This window comes from Pezoporus flaviventris, unplaced genomic scaffold (assembly GCF_033815535.1).
Source record: "Pezoporus flaviventris isolate CSIRO_AGI_PZ_B2104156 unplaced genomic scaffold, CSIRO_AGI_Pfla_v1 ptg000040l, whole genome shotgun sequence".
Taxonomy (NCBI): domain Eukaryota; kingdom Metazoa; phylum Chordata; class Aves; order Psittaciformes; family Psittacidae; genus Pezoporus; species Pezoporus flaviventris.
In genome coordinates, this window is record NW_026892588.1 from 7,438,372 (window position 1) to 7,447,775 (window position 9,404).

The window sequence follows — 9,404 nt, forward strand, 5'->3', positions numbered from 1 at the left end:
GAGCATGAGGCTCACAAAGTCCTTGGCCAAACCAAACCATCTCTATCAGCTCTGTTCCCGAGCCGAAAGTCAAAACACTGCACTGCACCAGCTACCAAGGAGGAGAAACATGACTGCTACTGCTGAACCCAGGACATTATCCACCCCTTATTCCATACCATTCACGTCATGCTCAGATCCCACATTTTCAATATACCATCACTCTTATCTCGGTGCACTCTTATCTTAGTGCATGGACCAGTCCCTATAAAGCTGCTGCGTCCATCTGGTCCATGTCAGGCTCCATCTCTTGTAAGAGTCTTCCAGAGCAGGAGAGACTGTGTGCAGTGTTCACACTCGTGAATAACCTGGGCAATAGTGTCCATTGTTAAGTCCACCCCTCGATCATGAGTCCATCTGTATGTTGCATCTCTGCTCTGATGGCCTGAAGTGCCATGGGCCCACCAGGCTCAAAATAATTCACTGTCCCCTTAAGCAGTTTCTGCAGCTTGTTGCTGGGGACTCCATACAGCTGCCTTCCATCTCCGATGCTTCCAAAGCAATGGAGGGGCCCAGTGGACTAGATACTTGCCCATACTGTCCCACACACCCTGCCACTCATGACTGTCCAGCCTTGGGGAAAACCTCTTGGTCCCCCTATATTGTCGTCTAACCCCAGACAAGACCCAAACCTGACTCTGCTTAACTTTTGAGATCAGACAAAATGGTTGTGGGTAGAACACAGTCTGTGTGTGTGCCAACATGCTGATCCCCATCACAATCAGCAGGCAGGTCCCAAGGATACCCAAAGGCCATTCAGAGACTTCAGAACTCTCAAACGATGCTGCTGTGCTTGTCACTGGGGCTGGTGTAGCTGCTGTGCTTGCCGGCTCTCCCACCGCCAGCTTCTCTTTTCCTGAGTCCAGATCTTCCTCCTCTGCCTTGCTGGGAAATGCTGCGTGGTCTCCTGCATCCTCCTGGGGCTCGGCGGGTGGCTGCCGGGGAATGCTCTCGGCCGTCGCGGGGCTGGGCTCCTCCGCGGGGCTCGGCTCCTCCGCCGCCTTATCCCGCTGCTCGGCAGCCGCTTCCTTCTGCTCCTGGACCGCCCCGGCCTCCTCCACCGGCAGCCGTCCCCTCGCGGCCTCCGGCCCCGCTCCCGCCGCCGCTTGGTCCCCGGGCCCGCTCTCCCGGGCCGCTTCAGCAGCCGCCGGCTCCCGGGACCGCTCCCCCTCAGTTCCCTGTAGCCTCACGAAGATGGAGAGTAGGGTGAGGGCCAGGACGGTGAAGAGCAGCCGGACGGCCAGGTACAAGTCCACGGCCACGTCCGTCCTGCCCTGCTGCTGGAGCCCGCCCGTATTACAAGCCATTGCCATAAAGCACAGTGAGGCAAGAACCTTAGCCCAAGCCCCACACTTGATAAACACTATCACAGCAAATACCGGCTCTACGTAAGTTACAACGGTCTGAAGCTGTGAGATCAAGAAGAACAACTCTGATACCCAATAAATCAGCATTGTGACGAATGACTATTAATCCAGTCAAATCTGTCGTTATCTCAACCCTTCGTGCCCCACGTTGGGCGCCAAAAAGAACTGTTGTGGTTTAAACCCAGTCAGGTAATTCGTTCGCTCACTTCCCCCCTTTCTTGCCCTCCCCCTGCTCTCGGAGGGACGGAGAGGAGAATCAAAAGAATGCAACTCCCACGGGTTGAGATAAGAACAGTTTAGTAACTAAGGTATAACACAAATCACTACTGCTACCACCAATGATAATAATGATAAAGGAAATAACAAGGGAACAGAATACAACACCTCACCACCCGCTGACCGATAACTCGCCCCCCAAGCCCGACCAAGCTCCGACCGATACCTCCTCCAACCCTGCAGTCTCCCAGCCCTTCCGGCTAACTCCCAGTTACATCCTGGGCATGATGTGCTGTGGTATGGAATACCTCTTTGGTCAGTTTGGGTCAGGTGTCCTGTCTCTGCTTCCTCCCAGCTTCCCCTCCTCCCTGGCAGAGCATGAGGCTCACAAAGTCCTTGGCCAAACCAAAACATCTCTATCAGCTCTGTTACCGAGCCGAAAGTCAAAACACTGCACTGCACCAGCTACCAAGGAGGAGAAACATGACTGCTACTGCTGAACCCAGGACATCTACAAAGGAGAAGAAAAGGTCAAATATCAATGTTTTAGCAGTTCATAAAGGTGAGAGAGGTGCTGCCTAGGAAAAAGCAGGGCTTGTTTATACAAAATACTCAGCCTCAGACCCAGGTTTTGGTCTGTTGACTTTGATGTTCAGTGCAAAAATATATGTTTCTCTTTCCTGATCAATATTGCAACACTTCAGAAAAAGAACTGCAGTGGCAGATATAATTTATGCACTAGCACTGTCATACAGTTTTACCAACTGTATTGACACAACAGTAAATTAACTCTTGTCTCTTTACTACGAACTGGGCTGCTGAGAGCCTTATATCAGTTTTATCTGAAATTCAAGTTGTTCTGTTCAGAGAGCACTGCTTATTCCATTTGAGTGACAGATGAAGCACTCCCTCCTCCCCATTTTATTGCTGAGCATGACATTATATGACGTGGAGTATTTTTTTGGTTAGTCTGGGGACCTGGTTGTGTCCCCTACCAACTTCTAACCTCTGGGGGGCAGAGCACAGAATGAGAAACGAGGCTAAAACATGAGGGTGTTTGTGTGGTTTTTGTCGCAGATGTAAAACACAGCATTGTAAGAGCTGGTGTGAAGGAAGTTTAACACCATTGTGACCAGGCCTAATACAGCAGGCGTAAAGGTAAAATGACAAGCAGAGATGCTGTGTGTGTATGTAATACATGGTGCTCTAGCAAGCCACAGCAGTATCTGTTCTCATCAAATTCAGGTACAGTCATCACTGGCACACAACTTTGATTCTTGGAATGTGTTAATTTAAGAGAAAGAAGTTAATACATTCCCTAGCCTTTCTTGAAATGTGCCATGCAATTTTAACTCTTACCTAGATGTCCACTATTTTGAGAAGGAGCAGTTTTGAGTAATTTAACTTCATAAAGCTGTGAGATGAGATGTTAATCATACCCTCTTTTTCATAAAATGCTAAAGCATATGATGCATGTATAATTAACTAATAGAAATATAGAAAGGATTAAGCATCAGAAATTGACTGCAGAAGGGTGATTCATTGCATTATCTTAGCAACTTCTTTTTCAAGAGCTAAGAGCCGTTTGTTTTTATAGCAAATGAGATTTGGGCTTCTAATTTAGTTTTATAATTCCTGATCTGCTGTAGTGTATTCTGCCCATTCATTATAAGGATCTCTGCTGCTTACATGACTGTGAAGTTAGATTTTACTTAATAAGCCTCCTGAAATGCTTGAGTGACTGCTGCCTTTGTCTGGGTTACACTGTTTTACCTGGTGGTGTGATTTTCAGAAAATACCTGAGTCAATCTTAAAATATTGCAATCTGACCTTAGGTAGACTCACAGTTACAAGCAGTGGCAGGTTTGGAGGTGGCAGTTTGCCAAGGGGCACGAGGCTGGTTTGCTCTTTCAAAACTATCGTTTTTTTTCATATTAATAGCATAATATGTGGCTTTAGATAGAACAGAAATATAGAAGATCAGAGAACAAGAAGTAAAATGTTGATACCGTACCATATGTGTTAGAAAAAACTGGTGTGTGATATCTTTTCTAAGTGATTGCCCAAAATACTAAATGTCTATTGATAGCATTGGATTGGAAACAGAAAATTCTCTAATGCTTCTGTATGGGAAGACTTTGTTAATGCAGTAGAGGGATCAAGGACCCTTGGACTTGGGCCCAGTTTTACCAGATAACTCTATAAGTCTGTCTTCAGTTAGCTGTAATTTTTCCCCAAAGCAATTAAAAGATTTCCTTAGGAGAAGCAATATTGTTTCTAGGATTCAAATCATTACTCATGCGTAAGGCTAACAGAAATATATATATTCTCTGGTAGTTTTACAGTGTTCCTGTAGATTGTAAGCCATTAATAATGTCAAATGTGCCAGGAGGCCCCCACCCTGCTGAGTTACTGGGTTATGTACAGATACCTTTGGTATCTCTTCTCCCAGATATACGTGCACTTTTTAATCCTGACTTTGTTTTCCCTTCCCCATCTTGTCAAGTGCTACTTAGCTGATACCTCAGAAAGGCCAGTTAGTTAAATACAGGGTGAATGCAGTGGCCTGGAGCTTTTTCTCCTTTGCTTCCATACTGCTTAAGGTAGATTCAGAATGGTGGTAAGGATGGTACAGAGAACTTGTTGATTTAATGCAGGAGAAGGGAATGCTTACCTTCAGAGGAAGTCATAGGCCAGTTTTACTGTCTCAACTTGATATACCTCTGAATATTGCTTCATTAAACTTGTATTGCCTTGTCTTTGTGACAGATGAAAGATTAAATACCCTGGAACGTTGGGTTCTGTAACGTTTCGGGTGTGACTTTTTGGTGTCATCTGTTTTGGCTGAAAAACTTGAATGTACTATATGCCGACAGGGAAGCTTGTTTTCATTCATTCCCCCCCCCCCCCCCCCCCAATCATAAAGACACTTATAAAATTCAACTAAGGTGTGGTGCAACTCAACATGCTCAATCCCATAAGTATATAAATCATCAGGAATATTAATATGGAATGAGGAAAAATATGGGCAAAATATAAAAGCAATCATGCCTAATTTTTGTTTTGGTAATATTCATTTTTATTGTTGAAGTAAGTACGGAACAGGACTTTCATTATCCATTATATCAACTGCTGTGTTCCCAAGAAAAATTCCAAGTAGAGTACACAATAGCAGGTCTTCTAGTCAGTTTTTATTTTAAAAAGAGAGATCTACTGTTTCTACAATTGTGTAGCAATGTAAGCATATCCAGTTGGATTGGGTAAAAAATATTAATTAGAAGATTAAAAGGCAGTTTGCTCTCCAAATCATTATGTCACTGTGACTTTTTCCAGCTACTAAGTTGTGGAAAATCAAGACCCAGCAACCTGAACGAAACCTAGATGCAGCTTTTCAGTCTTTGCAACTTTGATTCACGCTTTGGGGAAACATACTTTCTGTTCTACATTCTCCTGCACATGGATGGGAATGCAGGCTTCATCTTCCTGACACCAAAGGTTGATTACAGTTGCTCAGGGCTCCTCGTCATTTATACAATAAGACCAGATGCACAAAATCCTTTTTATTTTATATCTTCTGGGACATGATAGTAAACATTCACATAAATACAGAAAAGATTTCTCTGGGAAAGTATATCTGATCACATTATTTCCTTTGGCTACTACCCCAAATAGCTACATGGCTTTAGAATTAACAAGCTTACAAAAGCAATGATTCCCTGCTTGCACATTCTTCACTTGCAAACCTCTGAGGTTACAGTCTCTCTATAGGGAGTTAAGTTTTATACTGTGCTCAGCGATGTCCATTTCAAATATGACCATTCCCTAAGAAACATTATTGACAAACAGTACTTTTTCTTGTCTAGAAGATCTACTTAAAATATTTTCAGGTGATGTCATGCAAGCAGGGGTTGCAAGTGGGCTGGAGGATAGGATTTTACCTCATGCAATACTGACAAATTAGTGATTTAGAAAACAGAACAGAAATAAGAATATCAATGAAATTACATTTACAGGTGGAAAAATTGTCTACAGCAGTTAAGGCTAAGGCTAAGCAGCAGTACTGTATTAAAGGACTGAAGGAGAAAAGTAAAAGTGAATCATGGGCAGAACATAAGCTAACCAGATTTTACTGTGAAGAAGGTAAATACTGTCTTGGTGTATAGTAATGGGTACATGATCTATAACGTGAAGTAATCAGTTTGTTAATTTCTCGTAAGGCTTCAGCTGAAAACCTTTGTCCAGCTTTGGGCACTAAATTTTGTATAAGATACAGTCTCATTGAAAGCACTCTTGCAGAGACTAACAAGGAAGCGTGAAGGAACTGGAGTTGTTAGAACTGAAATACAGCTTAGGCTAAGGAGGGTGGTGGTAATAGTGTCCAAATAAGTGACAGGTTTTATGTAACTTTGAAAGTGACTGAACAGTTCTCTGTAGTCAGCGTAAATAATAGCAGAAAAAAGCAAGCTGGAACTGGAGTAAGGAGACTTAGTCTTTAGGGAATCTTTCTGAATATCAAGCTACCTAGACACAAAGTTGTCTGGGGAAATCGTGGAATCTCGAACACTGGAGGTTTTTAAGATATGGATAACAACGTAAGGATAGTTTATATATAGGTAAAGGTTCCCAAGATACATACCAGGTGTTCTTTTGGAGCTCCTGCTGTACTACATTTCTGTAATTGCTCTTCAGCTGTGTGGCATTTCAACCAACTGATGGTGTTTGCCAAAATCCCATAGAAATGTGAAGAGGAAAAGATACAGGAAAAGTAATAGGGTGAATGTCCGGCACAGAGCTAGCAGGGTGCTAAATACGCAGTTTGAATGTTTATGAATTGAAACAGTTTCTTCAGGAGATGGAGTTGGCTCATACTTAACTCACAGTCATGTAAAAATAAACCACAGTCTTAAGAGGTGGTTCACAATGGGAAGTATGAGCTAAACGGCATTATTACAGTTTCTAAGTTCTAACATATGTAATGTTGTCAAAATCAGAATTTTACTTAAATACACATTGATTTCAGGGAAGGTTGACAAGGAAGGCAGTTCCTTGTCAGATACCATGTTTTCTGCTCGGTTCCAAAGAGATGGCAAATGAAAGAGCTGAGAGAGATGACTTTGCTTCAAGTATCCTTCCCTGAAGTAATCAGAAATGACATTTTTATAAACCAAACCCAGTTCATTTAGTTCTCATGCAGAATTTTCAAAAATACTATAATAATAAAATTTGTCAATAAAAGAGAGTGGCAAACAAATTATCAGCTTGAGTGCAGTTTTTTAAAATGTCAAACGATTGAATACAAATGCTAAGATTAATTTTACCTGGTGTCAGAATGCTTCTTGTTTGACTTTTTTTTATATGAATAACAAATAGCAGTGTTAGCTTTTGGCATGGCATCCTTTCTCTCTGTTCTAATTGTGTATAAAGAGATGCAATGGTTTGTTCTACACAGAGCTGAATTTAGTCTCAATTTTTGTATTGTCATGAGTATTTTGTACTTACTGGTGAAATAACAAGCACAGAAAGCAGCTGTAGTCCAGATAAAAAGCATCTTGTGAGTAAGACTGATAAACAGGTATTTTCTCTTTCTGGCTCTTCATCGGGAATGCACTGTGAAGAGAAATGTTTTATTTGAATGTCACTGCATGAGCAGTTCTAATTACTAATAGAATTCATCAAATCATTTAGTAGTGTAGTGACATTAAGTAATAATTAATAGGCCGTGTGATGTGTGGCTGCATGAAGTGACAATGATTAACCTGTGACATAACAGAATGTGCCTGGAGAACAACTGGCATGAGATGTGATGTATTTGTTCTTCCCTCTGTCACTGGAGTTTGGCCTGTCTGCACTTGTAAAATTAAACTGGGTTCAGAATCCAGAACCTGTGAACATGACTGGTGTTTGGAGCCTATTCATGGTTCACTGCTCATCAGCCTGAGCTTTGATGTGGTGCTTGAACCTCTTGTCATTTTGGCTGCTTATTTTGGAGCTGATATTAACGGGGCCTTGTGTGGTTCCACCCTGCCTACAGAGAGCTGGCAAAATGTCAGGATTTGCTCTACTGATCTATTTGTTTTTTTATTTTTATTTGATTCTACAAACTGTGTTATCTGGATACTGAAGTTACAGCTCTATCTGTTTGATAAGATTGCATTACACAGTGTGCATTCACATGTGCCTGCAGAATAGTCTTCTCAGTCTGTGTCGTTAGCCGGTATTTAGAATCTTGCTGCTTTTAGAAAAAAAATTGAGGTGCAGCCAGTACACTTACAATGAGTATGCAAATTTTTCCATTTTTCAGACCAGGAATCAGGTTTTTTTTTTCCAGAGATTGAGGTTCCTGGTGAATACCTTGTTAAAAATGCTTAGTCAGGCATTAACTTCAGCTTGTTGAAGTATATATCCAAGTAGCTTGGAATACTTTGCATCACAGTAACACAGATGTATTTATATAAATATTAGAAACCCTATGGAATAGAGGTAGTAGCAAATTCAGTGCAAAACACAGACAATCAAGTATAATCAACATTTCCTCTTTATTTGAAAGTGAACATTTCTTGTAGATACTGTATATTTCATTTTTCTTTGGAAAAATATTGACATTGTATATTGAATGTTTTGGTAAGAACGGAATCCAAAATTGAATTGCTGTATCACCTATTTCGGTACATTTGGTGACAGCATTTTCTTAGGTAAGCCCCTATAATGCACTCTGGGTTTGACTTAATTTTAACAGCATTCTGTCAAGTAATAGAACTTTCCACAGATTTTATATTATTTCAAAGTATTTTGTACAGTTGTTCTACTTAAATGATCTGATATGATTGTGCAACAACATAGCTTATTATAATGAGGGGAAAGACTCTAAACTGAATCATCCTTTATATGTATCTGGTTACTCTTGAAGATCATAATTCACTTTTATACTTCCTAGTATAACACTGGAATCGTCTTTTCTTTAAAGCTCCTAAGACGAAAAACATGACTGAAGCACGGACCATGAGGGATGTAGAATATAACCAGCAACCTCAGAAACAGCTCAAGCTTGACCAGATAAGTTTAGTTGTGACTGCGGACCCTTCATTTGCAAAAGGACACAGGCTGGTACAAACTGAAGGCATATGGATCAGTCAAGATGCATGTTCTTGAGAATTGTTCAGCTGCATGAGTTTGAGCAGTGATAGTGCCTGAGGCCATGTCTTAGAGTAAGTCTAAGACAGTTCTCTGCCAATCACATGAAATAACTGTCCAGAAAATTATATTCCAGCTGCATCTCAAGCAAAGTGATCTTCAGTGCATAGGGAGGAACATGTCAGATTTCTTGTATCACATGCATGAAAGCTGAGGTTAAAGACATAACCCCAAAGTTGCACAGAGACCTCAACTTCAATTACTGCAGTGGGAGCTAAGCATTCCTAAGCCTGAGCCTAAAAGCTACAGTAATCCTAGTGTCAGAAATAAAGTAGACCAAAAATCATCTATTGCTTTTACCCAGCTCTGACATCCATTAAAGGAAATCCTTTGAGAACAGCTTTTAGGAATTTGAATGCCTGATATTTGTGACAAAGCTCTCTAGGATAAAGAATCTACTAAAAAAAAGCTTGAGAAGCATTAACTGAGACTGCATCCCCCCACTGAGTATTACTTGCTTGGGGTTTCTGATTTCAAGAGTAAATGCAGAACAAACCCAAGTATTTCCACATTTGTTGGATTCAGTTGTGATTTACTCAAGGGGCAACAAAGGCCTATTAGCTGAAGAGCCTGCTCTGTCTCTCTGTTCTT